The following is a 23,919-nucleotide window of genomic DNA, read 5'->3' as shown; positions in this document are numbered from 1 at the left end:
CATTCTCTTGGTTGAGACCCTGGCATGAGCTCACAGATACTGCCTGTTGCTGCTGAAGAAACAAAGTACAGGTCTGGGCATCTCACTTTTTCTTGCTCTATAAAGCTTCCATGGCTTAATATTATCTTTAGAATTATTTTAATAATTGAAAGCATCTATTAATCACCAGTTTCCAGGCACAGTCTTAGGCACTGGGGATACAAATACAAAATTGGATATTACATCCATCCTTGAGTTCCTGAATGAAAACAGGTCATATTCTGCTGGATAAAGCATATACATATACATATACATATACATATACATATACATATACATATACATATACATATACATATACATATACACATACATATACACATACATATACATATACATATAACTAACATACATACACACACAGATACACATGTGTGCATATGTATAAATATATGTATGTGGTGTATATATATTTATATCTATCTAATCTAAAGTCCTTCACAATTCACTTCCAACCCCTCTTTCCTGAATTAATTGATATCCATTCCCTCTTATAATTCTTAGTTGGGACCAAAATAGCCTACTTGTTGTGTTCTATCGACAACATTTCATATCCTGCCACTCTTTCTTTGCCTATGCTGACCTCCATGACGACAATGTTCTCCTTCCTCACCTCCATCTCTTGTAATCCATAAATTCATTCAAGTTTCATCTCAAGTACTATCTTCTACATGAGGGATTTCCCAGTCTTCCCATTTAGCAACTAGTTGTGTTTGCCTTCTAGGCCTAGAAAAATCACATACCTTTAAATCCACCAAAGTTAGTCATACCTTTCTACCTTTTCCTCATGTTGTCCCCACTTCTCTTCTTCAGATTATCTGTTCATTTTATCCATTCTTAAATGTCCATGTATTCAATGAAGCTGCTCATGACTGAGAAAGGAAAAATACAGGGAAGGGGGACAAAGTATTTATATGACACCTACTATGTGCCAGGCACTATGCTAAGCATTTAAGAAAAAAAAATCTCATTTGATCCTCACAACAACCCACTGAGGTAGGTGTTACTATTATCCCTATTTTATAGTTGAGGAAATTTAGATAAACAGAGGTTAAATGACTTGCCTATATCACACAGGTAACAGATGTCTGAAGCAAGATTTGAACTTAGGTCATCCTGATTCCAGGTCCAGAATTCTACTTATTGCCACCTAGATGTCTCTCTAACAATTAACCCTTCTAGCTGAGTGATCCATCCTTCCTTTAAACTCTCATACCACTTACAATCTGTATCACTTGCTTGAAAATGAAAGAACTGAAATAACATGGCAGTTTGAGTAAAGATTTGATCCTGGGTTTGTCTCTATAATCAAGTATGAGATAATTTTTACTCTCTAATATATATATATATGTGTCTATTGATATCTATATCTATCTATACATAATATACATACACACATATAGATAGATAGATAGATATATACACATAAATACACACACATATATTGCTCTCTGAGCAATCAACTCATTATCGGTAACATAGAGATAGCATTTGCAACTACTTGGGATGATCATTAATTATCACAAAGTAGTAGAGATAATAATATTATATTTGAAGTCAGAGAACCAGATTTTCAACCCTGGCCATATCACTTACCAGCTGTGTGAAGTTGAGAAAATCATGTAAAATAAGTGTATGACTTCCAGTTTCAGGTTGTAGAAGAAAGAGTGGGAGAAGAGGGAAGGAGGAGCCAAATAATAATGAGAAAGCAATTGTATGAGTTAATTGAAGGGGCTTTGACTAATGCAGTAAATCAGAGATTGAATGTGGTGGAATTTTGGACATAATAAGGAAAATAAACTCTAAGCCCAGATACTTGTCCAGATTCTACTATATGATTGATGGAAGAGTAGGAGAAGTTGCAAGGGCAATTAAGGAGTACTTAAATAATCAAGAAGAATCATAGAGGAGTAGGGATTATAATATGAATATTCAAGAAGGAAAGGAAAAAAATGGTAGGTGAGACAAGGCAAAGTGTGTAAGAAATTATATGTAAGAAAACAAGTTGAGGGTAAATCAATGAAGTGGATTGGTCTGTGAGCCATTTTGGTGAAACAGATAACCAACTGGTGTAGGCCTGAAGAGATGTGAAATATGTCAGAGAAATTTAAGAAATCAAAGGGTTTACAGGATTAAGAGGTAATAAATAAGTGTCTGTAGCTCAATCTCTATTGATTCACAGGTTTAGAATCCAAAGGGACCTACTCAACAGTTTTATTGATGTGGAAGTTGAATCATAAAGAGGGAGAGGTTAAGCAACGTTCTAAGAGTTATATAGCCAGTAAGTGTCTGATCCAGCATTTGAACTGAGGTCTTCATGACTCCAAGTCCAGCACTTATTCTTTATGATGAATACTAAGTGCCTACTACTCCATCTAGCTGTCTGTCACTCCAAGTAACTACCAAACAAGTTGACTATTTGAAATATGAACAACCAAAACTATATAGAGATAGATAGGTAGATAGATAGATAGATAGATATAGATAGATAGATATAGATAGATATATTAATAGTTAGATATAGATACATACAGATATAGATATATACATACACGTATATACACATATATACACAGATATATACATGTATGTATATGTGTATATATTGCATATTTGTTGAAACGCATGTGTGTGTACTGAACATATGAGCCTTATGGAAAGAGGTGAGGATTGTGGAATGACTAGATTGTGTATGATATTTGTGTTTCTGACAGATAAGTCATTATTATTTATATCCCAAGTGTAAAGATATTTCTTTTTTAAATTTCATATAGAAGGTACTACTTGAACATAATTTTGAAGAAAGAGAAGAATTCTGAGATGTGAAAAGGTAGTGCATTCCAGGCATAATGAAAGTTAGCGCAAAACCTTGGAGATGGGAAATGGAGTGTGAGAAACAGAAGGAAGTCATGCAGAGGGTGAGATAGGGAGTAGTTTACAGTGAGGCTGGAGAGATTACTTCTGGTCAGGTTATGCAGTTCTTTAAAAACTAAATAGAGGAGTTTATATTTTATCTTATAGGCAATAAGTAGTCATTGAAATTGATTGAGTAGGAGAAAGCATAGTTAGAAAAAAACACTTTGGAATATGTGTGCAGGACAAACGGAAATCAATTAGTAGGGCATTGCAATTCTCTAGCTTAGAAGCTATGGGGTCAAGAATTAAAGTGATAGCTGTGTGAGAAGAGAGATGGGATCAGAAACAAAAGATAAGATTAATGAAGGACAGAGAAGATTGAAAAATGATTGGATCTGTAAGGTAAGGGATAGTGAAGAGTCCAGGATCTTGGCAAGTTGGGCAAACAGAAGGATGGCTGGTTTAGAACAGGCATAGGGGAAATTTAGAAAATGGTTAGGTCTAAGGGAGATATTGTACTTTGTATATTCTACATGCTGGGTTTGAGATGTTTATGAGTCTTGTAGTTTGAAATGTTGAACAGACAATTGGTGCTATTGAGAGTGAAGCTAACATAGAACTGGGAGTTACTGGCATACAGGTGGTTGATTATACTCATGAGAAGAGCACACTTGCAAACTTCCACAGTTAGGGGTCTTGATATGAATGATCAGCCTTCAAACACAACTGAGGAGCAGACAGGTGGGAGGAGTGACATGAGAGACTAATCCTATGAAAACCCAAAGAGGAAAGAATACACATGAAGATCAATAATATCAAATGCAGCAATGTTCAAGAAGTATAAAGGTAGAAGTGAGCAGATTTTGCAATAAGATCAATGGCATAGGCCTTCATCATGTCTCACCTGTGTCATCACTATATAGCAATACAATTGGTACCTGAATCACATATATCCTCACTTTAATCTATGCCCCCATAGTTGTCAAAATAAAGTTCCCAAGGCATAGTTATGACCCCCTCAATTCCCTACTCCATGAATTCCAGTGGCTCCCTATTACCTCCAGGATCAAATCTATAAGATCATTTTTGACACTTCAAACTTTTCATAAATTTGCCCCTTCCTATCTTTCCAATGTTTTAACACTCATTCTGTTATTCATCTCCACTGGCTTATTAACTGTTCTTCCCACATGATGTTTTATTTCTCAACTGTGAATTTGCACTGGATGCCCTGATGTCTAGAATATTCTCCCTTTTACTTCTGCAGCCTACTTTTTCTGAATTCCTTGAAGACTCAAATCAATTGAGTCAACTGAAGTGAAGACTCATCTCAATGTCCTCATCTCCCCCCATCTATACACTGTTAGCAAGTTCTCTCTGATACTATCTCACTTTCAGAGTATAGAGTGTGTTCAGGGAGGACTAGTACCCCTGATGTGAGGGTTGGTGACCTGCTTTCCACCTTTGGTGTACACTTGATATATCTACTCTCACCCATGGCTCCAAGAAGCTGTAGCATGCACAGCAGGCATACCCTAGTAAACTGTTTCTGCAGATGGGCTAAACTAGGTTGAGGGAAGCTGAGGAGTCTCAAACCAATCAGTGAATTAGGGGGGGGTGTCTACCCCAAGCATGTGAAGATTTCCCCTGCTGGAATGGACAGATGAGAATAACTTTAATAAACCACCATGAAGGCAGCTGAAGCAGGCAGTATGCAGCACTTAGAGCTTGGTTAGACATCAAAGAAACCAAGGTCATACATAACATCGCCAGCTATCACCAGTCCTCTTGACTCTCTCCTGCCACTGGATTGTAATGACTCTGGAAGAGAGACTGAGGTCAACAACTTTTTGCAACTCTGCCTCACTTAAATCCAATTTACATGCAAATCAAAAGACATCACCCATACCATTTTACCATTTTTACCTATGTCAAAGTTCCATGGCGATAAGCAAGTGATTAAGCATTGATCATGTTTATAAAGGTAAAGGAAATAAATTGTTCTGTGATGATCACAAGGGGGTCTCTTTTTAAACCATTGCTGGCTTGATTCTTGCCAGTGTCCTCCTTAATAGTCTGATCCTTCACCTGGAAGATGGTCATCTACATGAGAGCCAATGTGACCCTTCAGAAAGGGCTGAGAAATGGCCTATATAGTGTTTGCGGCCAGAAAATTCCAGAAGAAATGCCAGGACTAGAACAGAGCTCAGTAGACAGTGCTTGTAGGGGCAGCTAGAGTTCAAATCTGGCCTCATTCAAAACACTTGACACTTACTAGCTGTGTGACCCTGGGCAAGTCACTTAACCTCAATTGCCAAAAAAAAAAAAAAAGGACAGTGCTTGTAGATTTGACCAAGACCTTTGATACTGCTTGTCACAAGGCTTTATGGAAAATTATGTTAAAATTTTGCTGCCCAGAGAAGATCATCAATATTATACATGAATTTTGTGATGGCGTACTTGCCTGGGTTCCTGGGTTCTAGATAATGGACAATGCTCTTGTGCCATCCACATGTGGAACCATCAGTTCCAACAAATGGAGAAGTTTTGAATACTGTGGATAAGTTCGCTTACCTTGGCGGCATACTTTTCTGGGATGTACACATTGATATTGAGGGTTGACACACACATTGCCAGAGCTAGCTCAGTGTTTGAGAGGCTCTGAAGGAAAGTGTGGGAGAGAAGAGGTATTAGACTTAACTACCAAACTGAAGGTCTACAGAGCTGCTGTGCTGACTTCTTTGTTGTATGCCTGTGAAGCCTGGACAGTATACCAGCACCATGCCAGAAAACTGAATCATTTCCATTTGAATTATCTTAGGAAGACTCTGAAGGTCACTTGACATGCTAAGATACCAGACAGTGAGGTGCTTTCTTGAACTAAACTGCCAAATATTCAGACTACTACAGAGAGTACAACTCTGATGGGCTGGTCACAGTGTTCAAATGCCAAATGTACACTTGCCAAAAAGTCTATTGCATGGAAAAATCACACCGGGCAAGTGCTCACGTGGTGGTCAGAAAGAGCAATACAAGGAAACTCTCAAGGTGTCTCTTAAGAACTTTGGAATTGTGAGATATGGGAAACATTAGCACGGGATAGCTCAGCCTGGTGTGCCCTCATCAGAGAAGATGCTGAGTTCTATGAATGATGCAGAATTGAGGTAGCTCAAAAGAAACACGAGATGCACAAATTTAGAGAATCCACCCCAAAAGTTCACATGGACTATTTGTGCCAGATGTGTAGTAGAGTATTCCAAGCCCATATTGGTCTGATCAGCCATAGCTGGGCACACTGTAACTTACTCTAACATGGTGATATCATTTTGGTCCTCTTCAAGAATGAAGGACAACAACCAACCAACCAACCAATCTCACTTTCAATTCGCATACATCTTATATGTACATGGTTATTTGCATGTTGTCTCATCACTTAGAATTTGAGCTCCTTTAGATAATAAACTATATTTTCCTTTTCTTTGCAACCTCAGCATTTAACACAATGACTTATATAGCAAATACTTAATACACGCTGATGGACTGCTGAACGATTGGTAAATTTGGAATAAGGTCAGATGTCACATTGCAAAAGGTTGGAAAGTGAGCAAAAGAAACAGACCTAGAGACAATGTCTGTAGATAGCTCATGCTAAAATTTTGACTGACAAAAGAAGGGAAATTTGGATTATAACAACATGAATGTTAGGGTCAAAGGAGGGTTTATTTTCTTTTCTTGAGGATGGGAGAAACTTAGGTATTTCTAAATGGAGAATATAAGGAGTCAATAAGGACATGTTGAATATTATAGTGAAGGTGAGATGATTTAGGGAACAATTTATTGGAGGATACTGAGGAGGAAGGCATCAAGGGTACATTAGAGTTCTTGGTCTTGGAAAAGAAGAGGGTTACCTCAGTATCAGAGTACATGGGGGAGAGAAGATTATGAGGAAAGAAAGAATGAGAAGTAGCATAAAGGGGGGTTGAGATAGAAGAATTGAGAGCAGAGGGAGTTTATAGTAAACATGCTCCATTTCTTATTTAAGTAAAAATATGAGATTCTCAGCTGAGAAAGTACAGTGACAGGAAGAAATTGGAGGTTTGAAATGATTAGAGAAGATACGGAATATCTTTGATAGGGAGTGAGTAAATCAAATAAGGAGATATAAAAAGACTTTCTTGGTGCAGTAAGGACTCAATTGGAAGTGGGTATCATGAATTTAGTGTATAGGAAATAACATGATGATTGGAAGTTTGGTAATGGAGGCTCCTGGTACCTAAGAAGTGTTCATTATTTGAATCCAGGTACTAGTTCAACAGATAACAGACCAGTTTTCATTGGCGAGCAAACCAGACATCCTTGAGGGAAGGCTTAGTGGTGTAAGATAGTAGACCTCATTCCCTTGTGTTCACAGGTATCCCTGAAGAATAAGGCGAGAACAGATCAATGATTAGCAGAAGCTGGGATTTCTAAAATTAGCCCATTACAATCCAGCTGAACTAAGTTCAGAGACAAAGAACCATGACTTAAGTAATTATAGGACAAGAGAAATTACAGGACAAAATCAATTAATTGTAAATATGCTCAATGAGAAAATGATATAGAATCAATCTTAATCTTCTTCCCATTGAGCATGGATGCCATTTGTAATCCTTTCTGCCTTCTCAAAATTGATCTCTTCCATGAAGTTCTCTTCATTTACCCAGGGATCTCCTTAGTCCAACATCTTAACATCTCTCTTCTAGGCTATTATAATAGCCTCCTAATTGGTCCCCTTGCCTTAAGTCTCTCCCCATTCAAATCTATCCTCAACAGGGTAATCATTGATTCCCTTAAAGAATGGTTCAAAGAATGCCATTCTCCTACTCAATAAATCCAAAAGCCTCCTAATGCCTCTACGATCACATTTCAATATTTCTGTTTAGTTTTCAATGCCCTTCACAGCTTGGACCCAATTTGCTTTTCTTATATGTTAGTCCCCTTTCTGTTTCCCTCACATATGACCCTGCATAATTCATCTCCTCACCTTTTACTAACTGTTTCCCATTCCTGCAATGTACTCCCACTTCATCTCCATCTCCTCTTAGAGTGGCTGATTATCTCCAAATTTCTGCTCAAGCAACTTCAATATGAAGGTTTCCTTGGTCCCCCCAATTTCCAGGGCTCTCCCCTTCCAAAATCAATTTTTTAGTATATACTTATTTGCAAGAATATTATAGTTCCCAATAGAATGTAAGTTACTTGATGCATGTATATTTTTATCTTTGTAGTTTCAATGTTTGCCACTTTGTTGCACAGTACTTGGTACATAGCAAGACCTTAGTAAGTGATGGTAAGGTAATTGATTATCATAACTCGTATTTTTATAGCATTCGATGGCTTAAAAATCAATTCCTCAAAATGACTGCGAGACGGGCAGTATAGGTATATATTTCTATATTTTAAAGATAAGGAAACTCACTTGTATGTGAGAACTAATTCTCTTGTTGCCTGAATTTATTACCAAAGAGAAAAGCAGTTGGAAATTGCAATCAGCCAAGAACAGTTCACTGCTTTTTGCTGCTGTCTATCTCTTGCCTTAATTTAAATAATTTCTAAATAATTTTAACAGTTGCTGTTGCATAGAATTGCCCTTTTTCCTTCCCATGATCAAAATTACGTAGGGGTTGTACAAGATGACAGCCAAGGTCCCTTCCAACTCTCAAATTCTGTGAAATACACTAATTGCATTTCTTTCATTTAACAAAGATGCACGTTTGTCAACCTAAATAATTCCCCCTCCCCTTTCTGCCAAAGCAGCAACATTTCAGTGGCAATTAGTTATAATTGATGTGATTTCTCCCCCTACCTAGACTCAACTTACAGCACAGCAGTAGATTCCATTATCCTGTGAAAGAATAAGATGTGGGAAGGCTTTACCACCTGAAAACAAAACAGGCAGAAAATAGACAACACTTATCAAGCATGCCTTCACACTACCACCTCCACCAACCTTGTTCAAAGTACCTTGGAAAATGCATACCATCACAAAGGGGATGAGAAAATAGGCCTCTTCCCTTAGGGAGCCTTCAACATAATGGAAATAGTTCCACAGGGTCAACCTAGTATATAAACAGGGTAGAAGCAGACAGCTAGTTGCCTCTACAGTGTATTCTAAAGGATATCACTGAGCAGCCAGCAAAACATTACTTTGGGGTAAGTCTTTGCATATTCCAGAGTCCACCATTTAATGTGAATATACCTCTTAGAATTGTGAGAGATGATGATCTCTCAGAAGTGAAGCCTCCTCAAAGGGTTAATAGTTTTTGTAACTAGTTCTCACAAAGGGCAGCAATTAGGAGATCACTGGTCATTTGGAGAGAGATAAGGTCAGAAGCCAGATAGTAAGAGTGGGAGGAGAGAAATTGAAGGCACCTGTTGTAGTTGGCCTTTTAATTGTATTGTTGAAACACTCCTTTCTGACCTTGTAAAAAACCCCTCAGACCCTGTTTTTAAGCACATAGCAGAAAGAATAGAATAGTCCTACCCGCAACCTAAAACCCTTGCAAGACTTCCTCTTGTCTCCGGGCAAACTTGTGTACTCTGTTGCTGGGGAAAATTTCCATGAATAGATTGTGCCCCCTGAAGCCCAGCCAATGGGAGAAGGGGAAGGGGGTTTTGGGAGAAGGAATTCGTGTTAGGATATAAATAAACCTTGCTTTCTGTAACCAACTTGCACCAATACAGGCCATTAGGGCTATGGGTACCAATATGCGGCCTCCCTGGCCAGAGCCATTAGAGCAACCAGGTACCCTTTCTCATGAGAAAGCAATAAACTCCTTTCTGCTTTCAAGGTAACTAAGTCTTTGTTTTGAATTTGAGTAGTGGCCTCTGTCCCACACAGAATCGTGATGTAGTTGGGTAAGTCATCGGCTTTTAGTCTTCCTCTGAATGTAGGACTCATTCCTAGATGTGGTCTTTACACTCAGCACTTTTAAAAATAGAATATTTAGCTGCCTTATTTGGTCCCTTGCTTCATAATGTTTCCCTCATGGTACTGGAATGCCTATTCTTAAAGCCTCTTATGGACAACCTTGAACCCATTTCAAACAACTCACATAAAGATTTCAAGCTCAGTATGACTCAGCAATATGATGTGGCAACCAAAAAAAGTTCATGTGACCTAGGTTACATTGAGTCATGGATTCTAGGAATAAGGAGGTTATAATCCCACCATATTATGCTCTTGTCCGATCACTTCCACAATGCTATATTCACTTCCGGGTGATATGGTTTAGGAATGACATTCATAACCTGAAGAGTATCCAGAGAAGGTTGACCAGAAGGGTGAAGGGCCTCAAATCCATGCTACATGAGGATCTGTTGAAAGAAGGGGAATGTTTACCCTTGAGAAGACGAAGACTCCAGAGTGACATAATAATTACCTTCATCTAATTGAGGAGTTCTCATCAGGAGGACAGACAAGACTTGCTCAGATTGTCTCAAAAAGGAAAAACGAAGAGCAGCTAGATGACACAGTGGTTAAAGCTCTGGCCTTGGAGTCAGGGGGCCTGAGTTCAAATCTGGCCTCAGACACTTGATACTTACTAGCTGTGTGATGCTGGGTAAGTCACTTAACCCTGATTGCCTCACCAAAATAAAACAAAAAGTTCAAGGGGCAGCGAGGTGTTGCAGTGGATAAAGCACCGGTCCAGGAGTCAGTAGGACCTGACTTCAAATCCAGTCTCAGCCCAGACACTTGATACTTAATAATTACGTGACCCTTGGCAAGTCACTTAACCCCATTGCCTAGCCAAAAAAAAAAAAAGGGATGGGTAGAAATTTCAGAGGCAAATTTAGGCTTCATATCAGAATATCCCTAATAATTACTGCTATCCAAGAGCAGAATGGACCTCTTTGGAAAGCTGTGGGTTTCCCCATCGTTGAAAGAATTGTAAACAAAAGTTAAATAAATGTTGAGTATGTTGTAATGATGGAGACTCCTTTGGGGTTTGAGTCACAACTGATGACTTCTTGTATCTCTTTCAACTCTCTCTCTCTCTCTCTCTCTCAATCTCTCTAAATATATACATATATATATATATATGTGTGTGTGTTTGTGTGTGTGTGTCTGTGTGTGTATGTGTGTATGCATGTTTATATACACACAGGTATGTATGTATATATTATATATGTGTTTGTTTATTAAAATTATCATTTTATTTGTAACAGCTGAGTACAGAGAATGTAGAATGTTAAATACAGAAGATACTTTAATGGTCATCTCATTTAATCCCTTTATTTTACATGTAAGGAAACTGAAGCATGAACTTCCTTACCAAAGTTCTCATGGCTTATAATGTAAATGCCATTTAAAGCCTAGATTTTTCTAGCTCCAAGACCAATTCTTTTTCCATCATAATACACAGCTTCCAGTTTGTCAGGATCAAAGAATTTAAAAAGTCTCGGTTTGTTTAGGCATCAAGGTAGTTTGGGAAACAATTGTGGTCAAATGAATTCAGGCAGTCTCAGAGCACTATCATTTAAGGAATCTTTTGCCATGATGCTTCATCAAAATTCTAATGAACTTCCCTTCCCTCCCCTCCCCTCCCCTCCCCTTCTCTCTCCTCCCCTCTCCTCCCCTTCCCTTCCCTTTCTTTTTCTTTTTCCCCCTCTTTCCTTTTCTTTTGATTAATTACTAAATACTACCAGATATACTTTGGTTCCAGATAAGGGAAAATTTCATATCAATTAGAGTTTTCCAAAAATGAAATAGGCAGCCTGAATGGGCAGTGGATTTCTCTTCATCTGAGGTCTCCTTTGGTTGATTATTTTTGGGGTATATTATAACTAAGAATCCATGTCAAATACAGGTTGGACTATTGTTAATTGGATCATGGAAAATGAATGAAGTGTCTGAACATAGTTCTTGTATTCAACATTCTTACCAAACCAGATATTTACCTGACTTTGACTTAAAGACCCAGTTCATTTCAGCTTTGGAGATCTTAAAAGTTACAGAGCCTGTCCTTATATGGTGGCTGAAATTATTCTCTTTATAAATTCTATCCATAATGCATTATTGATATCACATTTCTTGCCTTCTCAAAGAGTGGGGGAAGGGTTGGAGGGAGGCTGAGAATTTGTAACTCATTTTTAAATGACTGTTAAAAATAATAATAATTTGGGGCAGCTAGGTGGCACAGTGGATAAAGCACCAGACCTAGAGTCAGGAGGATCTGAGTTCAAATATGTCCTCAGACACATAACACTCACTAGCTGTGTGATTCTGGGCAAGTCACTTGACTCCAATTGCCTAATTGAAATAATAATAATAATAATAATTTTTTAAAAAAGAGAAAGTTCTACCCATAACTTTTCAATGATCCACAATTGATTAGCACTGCATTAATTTTCAGTTCTTTGGCACCACAAAAAGAAACATGCATATGTGAATATATGGGTGTAGTATGTGTATGCACACACACACACATATACATATAAAAATACACACATGTACACATATCCATATATTTGTGTGTCTATATGTATTTGAATATAAACATGTATATATACATATACAAACACATACATATATACACATACATACATACATACACATATATTCTAGTGGGTCCTTTTTACATTTCTTGGATCTCTTTGTGGTCAAGGCTTGGGGACAATATTTATTGCTGGGTCAAATGACAGCATGGGTATCTATTTTACTTGACTGTATATTTGTTACGTGAGGTGTGTTTTTCTTTTCTCCTCAAAATGGATGGGGAGGGAAGACAATATATGCTTGTAAATTAAAACCATAATCATTTATAAATGCTAACCATTGTTCTCCTAATTGTGTCATCTGGGGTAAAGCAGGAAAAATCGGACTGTGCCAAGTTTTTGTCTTTCATTTGACAGCTCTTAAAATACCTAAACACAACTGCTCTGTCTTATCTAACTCTTTTTTTCCCCCTCCAGGCCAAACGTCTTCACATTTGAAATTTCTGATTTGTAATTGAAAGGTTTGTAATTGAAAGCTTTGACTAATACCCTCATTTTACAGATGAGAAACTGAGGCCCCAGAGATAAAGTGACTATTTCAAGTTCATTAAGTGGGAAATGACAGTTAGGATTTGTATCCTGATTCTCTGATTCATCATTAAACATTCTTACCATTATCACATGCTGCCTTTTCATTTCTTTTGAATAACTGTCATGTGACATGACCTCCAGTTGCCTTACCCTGGTCACCACTTCTCTACGCAGTAGAGTTTAATAATTTAATAATTACTTTAAATACACACACACACACACACACACACACACACACACACACACACTTCCTAAAATGTGGCAGTCAAAATTGAACACAGTCTTCTTTATGTCATCTGAACAGAGAAGAGAATAATAGAATTATCACTTTAGTTAAGTCACTTTTTCTTCACATCTCACAATGTGGTTTATGCCCATTTAAAAATTCATACATACATATACACATTCATGTTTAAAAATAATTGAAATAATAGGTCTCAGAAATGTTTTGTATCCATAAAAAGAATGAGCTGAGGGAAAAAGTGTGGTAATGTTGGGTTTTAAATGACTCAGGCTTTTTCATTTTGTTTTTTCTGAAGCAGTGAAAATCATTGATTGATATTGATTTTGTCCTGAAATGTGAGGGCTTTCAGAGTTTATTTTTTTAGGAGGGAAAAATCAAAACTTGTTTCTGTTGAAGTAAGCTTCATTTGCCTCTTTTGTTCACCTAAGGAACTCTTTTTCCATTGTCTCCCCCAAGTGCTTCCATAAAGTACAGAGTGGTTCAAAATTATATGTAAGGATAAACCCCTTTGAGCTGTCCCCCTTCTCTTAATTCAGAAGAAGTTTGAGAATAGGCCAGGAAATAGGCACACTTAAAATTCTAGAGCTGATATCACTGGATAAAGAGAAACCCTCTGGAATCCACCATGGCCAATCTTTGAAGCACTAGCTGTCATCTAGAGGAAACACTGTCAATTTTTTTTCCCACTGAGGTAAACTCAATTGCTGTTAGCAAAGGCTTCCCCAAAGAAAATTCAGTAGGGAGAAGGTTGTGAGGGAAAACCTAAGGGAGACAATGTGTTATAGTACAAAAGCCCTGCACCAGGCAAAAGAGTGGAATTCTGAGTCTTTCTCTACAGTTAATTACTTATGTCTAGTCTACTACTCCAATGTTTCTCATATCCACTCCCCTCTCTCCAATCAGTTGAGCCTCCTTATATAGGCCTTTATTACCTTTCTCTAGTGCTACTCAAATAGCCTACTCATTCATTTTCCTGCTTTTAGTCTCTCCCATTTCTATTTCACCTTCTCAATAGCTATCAACTTAACATTCCATTAACATAGATCTGTTCTTCACTCAAAAAGTTCTGATGCCAGTCATCTGCTCAATAAGCCATGGTGGTTCCCAATTATCTTGTTGGAAAAGAAAGTGAGAAAAAAAAAAGAAAAAAACATACTCCATTTTCTGTTTGCTATAAAAATTCCTGCATATTCTATCTCCAGTTCAATTTCTCATTATTTTTCTTCACATGTACTATCATCCAGTCAAACTATATTATTTGCTAAACATTGTACACATCTCATGTCCCAACTCTTGGTCTTTGTACAGGCCATTCCAAGTGCTTGAATACACTATTTCTACCTCCTCTTATTAGAATCCCAAGAATCCTTCAAGGTTCAGGTGAAGTGTCAGTTTCAGCATATGTTCTCCATTTAATGTGAAAGTATGCTACACACACACACACACACACACACACAAACACACACATATATATGTGTATATATATATATATATATGAATAGACTATTTTATAGTCACTGTAATAATTACATGAATAATATAAAGGAAAGGGAAGTTTACTAGAATTCTGATGGATACTATTGTTGTACATCCTTCATTTTTGCAAAGGAACAAATGACATCACAGGTGATGTCTTGACTTGTATATGAATTAGATTTAAGTGAGGCAGAGTTCCACAAAATCATGAGCCTCACTCTCTCTTCTAGAGTCATCAAAGTCTAGTGGCAAGACAAAAATCAAGACAATTAGTGATGGCCCATGATGCAGTGGATGACCATGATGTCTTTGATGTTTGACCAAGTTCTAAACGCTCCACAGTGCCTACTTTAGCCACCTTCATTTCTGTTGGAACAAATTGTTCTCATCCATCCATTCCACTGGAGAAATGTTCACATGATTAGTCAAAATGATTTTACTGAGATGTGGTCAAATGCTATAATTTCTTAGAGCCATTGATAAGAGTTAGATGACAAGTGGACACCAAAGGACACCCTATACATCCCTGAATTCTGATGGAGGCAACATGGCAAAGGGATTCTTTAATGATAATGTTCAAAGAGTGACTGGATATGTATATGCACACACAGAGTACACGTCCATATATACACACTTGTACATGTGTATAACTGTAAAGGGCAAGCTACGTAGGAAAATGGATAGAGTGCCAGGCCTGAAATCAGGAAGACCTGAGTTCAAATCTGGCCTCAGATACTTACTTGTTGTGTGACCCTGGGCAAACCACTCCAGTATCTTTGCCAAGGAAGACCCCCAAAAATGTGGTCATGAAAAATTGGACATGATTGAACATCATCAATGACAACAGAGGAAAATCTCAAAATTCTCATTGCACAAACCTTGGTCCCTCCTCTTGAGGACCAGTCCTCTCAGCTTGTGTGTCTCATTTTGTCAGCTTCTGGTTACTAAATGTGGATCCCAGACTTGTTAGTTTGCCCTAACAAGTTTTTGTCCCTATCAGGACAAAAGAACCTGATACCCTTCACTTAAATAATAGTCAGTTTGTCCTCAAGGGGCACATCTATGAGATATCATATGTAAGCACCATATACACTCAAATAAATATCTTCTTACATGGAATGCTGACAGATTAGCCATGCACCTACTCACTTGTTTTTTTTTTTTTTTTTTTTCTGCCAAATATCCCCTCTAACCTTCTCACAGACTGCAAAAGTGTGGAAAATTTCAACAATCAAAGTCATTCCTTTGGGGATACTGGGTGTTAAAAGACAAGTCATGGGAGGTCTGCTACTATCACAGCCTGCCATTATCATCCATTAACACCTCAGCATTGATGAGTTTACCACATTACTTCCTGTCACCTAGAAGAAAGCAGTGATCTCCCTTTCCCTCCTCTTTTTTGTTACCTAAAAATTTTGGGGTCTTGAGGCTTCAGTTATATTCTGGGGACTAAAAATTATGTTATGGTAGAGAATTTATTTATTAACGGACATCTTATTATTGTAATTTCAATTTAAGACTTACAATCCTGTAGAGGTACAGAGATGGAAACACAATGTGGAATGCCCCTTATGAATGGCACTCCCATTATTTTATCTTAGGCAATGCTATCTTAATCCAGCATCTCAAAAATCTGCCCTCAGACCTGGCTTCCCTGATTGGTGTATGCCCTACTTGGCCCTGTCCATGTTTCACTTAATTCCTATTCTGAGGCCATTTTCTCTCCGTGTGACTTGTTATGGCATGCATCTTCCTCTACCATGTTCCCCTCTCCAATTCTGGAACTGCAATCATATCAACTCTTTCAGTGTTCCTAGAATAAATGTATAAATCTATACCCCTACGGCCCAACTCAACTTAATAAAAGGAGAGGGCTCCATATCACCACCTTATTTATTCAATAGACATGACAAGGATTTTAACTATATAAATAGTATCATTCAGCCACTGAGATCGCTTTATCAGTTTCAAACTCTGCTTTTATTGGTTCAAGAAGGGGAAGGGATTTACTAGCTTAACTAGACAAGTTATCTACATACCAGGGCCTTTATGTAATGACAAACATTTCAACAGTTGTCAAGAAAAGTGGTGAACCAGTAGAGTGGTGGACAAATCTCTGAAAGGGCATCACTTTAAAGGGGTAGGAGAGGATAAAGTTACCACTTTTCTTTTCTTCTTCCTTCCCTTTGACAAAGTCACTGGAAAAGAGGGGCCGGTGGGAGACAAGACATCAAGACAAGAGGAAAGAGATATTCTGAAGGCAAATGAGTGGTGATCCCCCAAAACGTGGCTATACATAAGAGCAGGATTAAAAACATCTAACTGAAAACATGAACGTAGATGGATGGAGACGGGTAGAGAATAGCCACATAAAGATGGAAACAACGTTAAGCATTTAAGGAGCATGACAACTCAAGATCAAAATGCCAACAAAACCCGAGAGCTCAGCACAGAGCTACACCAAAGACAAACTTCATGCATGTTCTGTGAAGGGAGAGGTACTTTTCAGTAACCTCTGATTGTTGGTTCCATGTGTTCTTTGCACATGTATTTTACCACCCTAATACATTAAGATTGATTTCACTTTTCACAAGGAACTTGTTTGATGAAGGGGATGATTTTCCCCCAGTTTGTTTAATTTCATTTGGAATGTATATCTTTTAACTATTGGTCTTCAGAATCTTTCTAAATAAATACCTTTTCAAAAAGCTAATCAATTCTCACTGGGAGAGCAAAAATAGGAAGCACACTAATAGGGACCCTTGACCAACATAAATGAAAACCAGTCCTTCCTTAATTAACTTTTGTAAGAAGTAGGGATAATAGTAATAGATGTAGTATTTGTTATTGTTTTTATTCACCCTTCATTTTCAAAGACTTTCAAGTGTATTGGATTTAGGTGAGGGAGAGTTGTGGAAAGTCATCAGTCTCACACTATCTTTTAGCATTATTGAAGTCCTGGTACAGAATAAAAGTCAAAATGACTGGCAATGGTCCAGGATGCAGTGGATAACCTTTGCATCTTTAATGCCTGACCAAGCTCTAAGCACTCCTCAGTTTCTGTGTCAGCCACTTTCATGGCCATTTGAAAAAACTGTTCTCATCTGCCCATTTCACTAGGGAAGTCTTCACATACTTGGGGTAGACATCCATAGTAGTAGGAGGAGGAGGAAGAGAAGGAGGAGGAGGAGAAGTAGGAGGAGGAGGAGAAGCAGCCACAGCAGCAGCTGTTGTGATTGTAGCAGTTGTGTTGAAGTAAGAGACTCTCTCTAAGACCCAAGTTTCCAGTGTGCATACAAACTCCTCCGAGTAGTGGAGTAGTCTCAGAAAGGACACTATGCCCAGAACTTTCTAGAATATTGTCCCTCTCCCCGTCTACCACTCCCTCTATTATAATGTAAGTTACATGAGGGCACAGACTATCTTTGTTTTATAATTGTTACTTCCAGTCCTTACCTCAGTGCTTGGTGCATAATATTCAATAAAACTTTTTCATTCATTCAGTTTTCATCAAAGTGATATTTCCTCCTTGGATCTTGTTTTCCCCATTGTATCTGTAATCATGAAGGAATTTTAACTAAAGCTAAACTATTTATCTATAACTTATTAACTATGTATTATATATATGTATATTATTATTATTAGTAGTAGTAGTAATAGTAGTAGTAGTAGTAGTAGTAGTAGTAGTAGTAGTAGTAGTAGTAGTAGTAGTAGTATCTATAACTTATTGAAGTCTGCATATGGATATCTTTGTTTACATATCTCCCAAATATCACAGAAAGCATGGATAAAGACAGCAAAGACTTTGCCATAACTTCAATTTAATAATAATATTATTGATGAGAAATATGATGATTATTTTCTTCCTTATTTTCTTTGTTCCTTTCAATTTTTTAATTTGCTTCCTTTCTTTTTCTCTTCTTTTCCTTTTCTGGATGTTATTGTTATTTCTCTCTTTTCTAACCTTTCTTTTCTCCCAAACTCACTACTTTCTCTTCACTGTGTTTGATGTTTTGGGGTTATACAATTAAAAACCACAACTCCCTTCCCCCTGAGTGCATTGGACCTAGCAGTACATGTGACAATTGAACTTTCACATATCCCAAGCCTATGCTTAGACTCAGTCAAAAATAACCCAATGTGGGGTTGTTTCTTCTGTGTCTGGTTTGGATAGATAAGAAGTTGGGCTTAGAAGCATGAGAGGTCAGCAAGAGCCAGGATCCTGGGAACTACAACCATGGCTTTTATGTGTCTTGTAGAAATGTCATGTTCTCCGATCACTTTATGTTTGTATCTTGTCTTTGATATTTCACTGAAAATATATCAAGGCCAGAAAACATTCCTTTTCGATACCATTATACTATCCAATGAACCTCAGAGTGAGTTATACCCAACAGATTCTAAAATATTAGAGGCTACTGTGAAAGGCAATGTGGCATAATGACTGGAGAATGGAATGTGAGGTCTGAATGGACTGGCTTAATTTCTTGCCTCTTACACATACTCAATGTGTCACTTTAGATAAACCACTTAACCTCTTACTGCCCTAGACAATGCTTTTAAATTATATGTTATAAATGAGGAATTCACTATATCATGAAAATCAGAGAACTGTTTAAACACACAAATACAAGCATATATACATATGCACACTACCAAAAGGTGATCACAGGGTTTCTTGTTTAATTTTTACCACATTTTATGAGAACTCCAGCTGTGCTCTTTGCTCTGCCCCTAAAAAAAAAGAAAAGAAAAAAAAAGTGAATGTTGGTTGATTTCAACAGAGAGCATTAAGTAAGGGACATCAGCATGGGGTGTTGGAGAGAACATTCTTTTTCAGGTATGTGTTGAACTGGATGACCTCTAAGACTTCCTTGAAGTGTACAACATTGTGATTCTATCAATATAACCCCTTGAAGAATAAGGTTCTAGTCCTTTCTGTGTGACCTAGTCAGAAAAAAAAAAGTCTTATATTCCCTTAATCATGGTTTTAAATGTCCTTGGCCATCCCTTCCTTTTATAAAAATGATAACTATATTACTACTGCTAATAATAATTAACATGATAAGTAACATCTATATAGCATTTAAAGGTTTACAAATCATTTTACACATATTATTAAATTTTGTCTTCACAAAAAAAACCTTCTGCCAATAATACTAGTATCTCCATTTTATGTATGAGGAAACTGAGCCTAAGAGAGATTAAATGACTTGCCAAGGATCATTCAGCTTGCAAATATTTCAACCCCAATTTGAACTTGGTTCCAAATACCACTTACTTCTACAAACACAGTAGCTTTTTTTTTTCTTCTATCATGGACCAAGGGGACCAAGGGCTCATGACAGATTTCACTGATTGGCCCATTTTCTACTTCACTTGTGATATGAACAAAATACATTTGTTAAAGGAGGTTACCTAATTGCTGCCAAGTTATTGGGCCTCAGACTCCACCCCAGGTTTAAGATGCTTACATTTTGCAGAATAAGTCATGGGCAAAGTGTCCTTTTCATCCTATTCCCAAGACCCTTGTTTAAATCTACTCAAAATCACACCCTGTCTAGACTCTTTATTCAAGGACTCCTAAGGCATTTGTGGATGCTACTTGAAGCTCACTCAATATCCTGAGTTCTTCTTAATAGAACCAATTCTTAGGAAAGGATATAAGATCCATAATTAAATTTCAATCAGTGGCAGCATTCTAAGTCTCCATGTTCTCTTTCATACAAAGAATGGATCCTACAACAGGTAAGAAAGGCTTGTCTGTCTGGTGGGGACATTTCAGGCAACAAGTAGGACAGGTATTTGCAGGCCAGAAAGCCTTTTTGGGTAATCCTGAAATTCTACCAGGTCAGGTTTATCTATGAAAGGTTCACAAAATCTTAGAGCTAGAGGGACCTCCTCTAGAGATTAGGGACCTCAAAGGTCATCTAGGTCCAAACCAGGTATAAAAATCCTCTCTGCAAAATACCGGACAATGGATATTTCAAACTCTCCTTGAAGACCTCCAGTGATGGGAATACTATTCCACTTTTGGCTGATTCTAATAATTAGAAAGGTTTCTGTTTTTCTTTGTTCTGATATTATCTTAGATTTGCCTCTTTACAACTTTCACTCTTTCCTGCTCACAAGGGCTAAATAAGACAAATCCAGTCCCTCCACAAAATGATAAAGTTTCAGACACTTGATGAAGGTTAGATTATCCTACCCAAGACACTGTACCTTCCTTCACCCAACACATTCTACTTTCCCAGGCTAAACATATCCAGCTATTTAAGCCAGTCCTTAGGTGGTAGTATATACAGTCTTCTTTTTCCAAGTTTCTCATTGGTCAACATTTAGGTTTATATGGTGATCCATGACTTCATCTTTCATCATTTATATTATCAAAATAACATGAACACATACACTTCTGGTGTGAAAGAAACTCTATCACCAGGTGCTGGTCTGTTGCTATTTCCTTTTAGTGGAGTTCATTTCTTTGTTTTCATTTGTATTCAAAACTCCCACCTGGCCCCATGCCACTTTTTTGCCAGCACCACAGGCGAGGAGGGGAACAATAACTTTGAGTACAACAGGAGTGTCTAAATATACTAATTTAACTTTGGCCATTTCCCTACTTTGTGCATCTGTGTTTCTCAGGAATTTACTATTAATGAACACATTGGCATTTGGGAATCAAAATATGGCCAAGAAAACACATTTCATATCAGACTGTTGGCTCTAGTCCTCTGGTTGAATTGCAGCTAAGTGAAAATGTCAGGAAAGGACCACAAAGTGACAAGTCCAGAAGCAGGATGTAAAATGGCTGGAGTCATTTAGACAGTTTGCTGAAAATCATACCTTTCTTTTCTGCATATAAGACCACACAAAGCACAAAATCACTGATGATTTGGAAATCAACAGCTGTATTTGGGACAAGGTAGTTAGGAATAAGAAATTGCATTCTCTATGTGATGTGTATATACATGTGAATATATGTGTGTAGGACATCTTTATTGTGCAGAATAGGTATTGTTGAAAAGTGATGGATTAAAAATTATGGGAGACAGAACCTACAAAAATAATTTCTTCTAATTGCGTCTCCATATCCCAGAATTACAGAATTTCTACATTTAGAAGCAGTCTCAACTTCCATCTCTTTCAAGCCATAACTAAAAGAAAGACCCTATAGTAATCAGATAAGCATGTAGCTGAGCTCTACTTGAAGACTTCCAGTAATAAGGAACTCAGTAACTCCTGAGGCAGACCAGCCTGCTATGGAACGATATTAATTGGAATGAAGTTTTTGTTTTGTTTTTTTCTTTCTTTACCCATACAGAATTTGCCAATTCACCACATTTACTCCTTATCCCTAGCTCTACGCTTGAGGACCAAGTTGAATAAATCTAATGTTTTTGTGATATGGTAACCTTTCAAACACTGAAGATGAGCAGTATGGTGTTATAGAAAGAGCACTCAACTTGGTGCCGCATCACCTTGGTTCAAATTTGGCCTGTTTTATTTACTACTCATATGATGGTTGGTTAAATTGCTTAACCTCTCTTGGCTTCAATTCCTTCAGTTGTTGTTTTTTGTTTTTGTTTTTGTTTTTTTTTAATAGGAATGTTGCACTAGATAAGCTTTGATATCCTTAATAGCCCTAAATCATTTATCTCATGCAGTGCAAACATCTCTAGTTCCTTCATTTAATCTTCGACTGGTATGGAATTGAGGCCCTTCACCATGCTGGCTTCCTTCCTCTAGAGATTGCATAGTTTAAGATTACAGAGTTATTGATTTAAAGTTGGGATAGACCTATGAAGCCATGAGTACTAACCTCTTACATTTTATAGATGAGGAAACAAAGTCACTATGAAGTGAAGGGACTTGCCCAAGACATTTATAAGTAAGCATGAAAGGTGAGATTTCACCCAAGGTGCTCTAACTTCAGAACCATGGCTTTTATCACTATACTAAAATATGATATCCAGAATTGAACATCATTCTCCAACCACCAAAGATGACGGTGGGATGGTTGTCCATTTTATGCTTCTCCTAACACACCCTTAAAAAAGCATTAGGTTGAGAGGATTCTGGGAAGATGGAGGAGTAGGTCAGAAAATGCCAAGCTCTAAAGATTTTCCCCTACAAGAGACAAAATAGCACTTTAGAATGAACAAAGTCTGGGTAAAAATAAATAAGAATAGGGACACATCAGGGGTCTTCCTGTGACAATTAGAGATCAGAAGAAAATTCCCAGAAGGAGGTTTGGTTTCCTTGAAGAGTAAAGACCTCCAGACTAGGGTCTGCTTTAATAACAAGCGGTAAGCCCTAGGGTTAGCTGGTTTGGGAGGCTGCCTGGGATACACAGGAACTTTTACCCTGGGATACTGAGGGGAGTTGGGCTTCTGAGCCCAGGAAGACGGAAGGATCCTATGCTGATAAGGAATGCCAGACCCAGCTGTGCTGCAGAGAGAGGTGGGGATGAGAAGGAACCAGCACACACCCGAAACAGTGTCATGTCTTTGGAGCAGAGGATTTTGCATATGGCCTCAAGTTGCAAGAGACTAAAGTCTGAGAGTGGGATGTAAGAGACCTGGACTTTTCACTTTGTTATTATTGTGTTATTTTGATAGTTTGGTGAGGTGATGGTAACATCAGAAACCAAATACTCGTTCATTGGGCAGGGGATTGGTTGAATTAGATGACCTCTGAAACTGAGGTTCTATAACTCTGTGATCCCTCAGTGGGAACTCAATACAGGTGATGGGCCGCTTTATAATTCTAATGCAAATTCCTTCACAAACTTATCTATAAACTGATAGACCCATCAATTAATCAACAAACATTTAGTAAGTGCCTCCCATGTGCCATGCACTGTGCTAGGCCTGGGGATATAAAGATGAAAATGAAACAGTTCCTGCTCTCAAAGGCAAATTCTATGTTATATGTGAATGTTATATTTATTTTTTTTTAAAATATCATACCATGAACATGTACCCTGTTAGAAAAAGACTTTTGAGTGACAATACGGTATCATCTTTACTTTGGTTCAAGTCAACAAACCTCAACCTCTTTAAAAATGAGGCAATGTTTCTTTTCTAGAAATGGAGACAGAACTTTCTGCATTGAGGAAGACAACGTGACAGTGTAGCTAAAAATGGAAAAGGAGAAACTACAAATGCGGGAAAAAATGCCACTTTTCCTAAGAAAGAAAGAAAGAAAGAAAGAAAGAAAGAAAGAAAGAAAGAAAG

This window comes from Vombatus ursinus, unplaced genomic scaffold (genome assembly GCF_900497805.2).
Source record: "Vombatus ursinus unplaced genomic scaffold, bare-nosed wombat genome assembly UNPS02015066.1, whole genome shotgun sequence".
In the NCBI taxonomy this organism is placed as follows: Eukaryota; Metazoa; Chordata; class Mammalia; order Diprotodontia; family Vombatidae; genus Vombatus; species Vombatus ursinus.
This window is presented reverse-complemented; position numbering follows the sequence as displayed.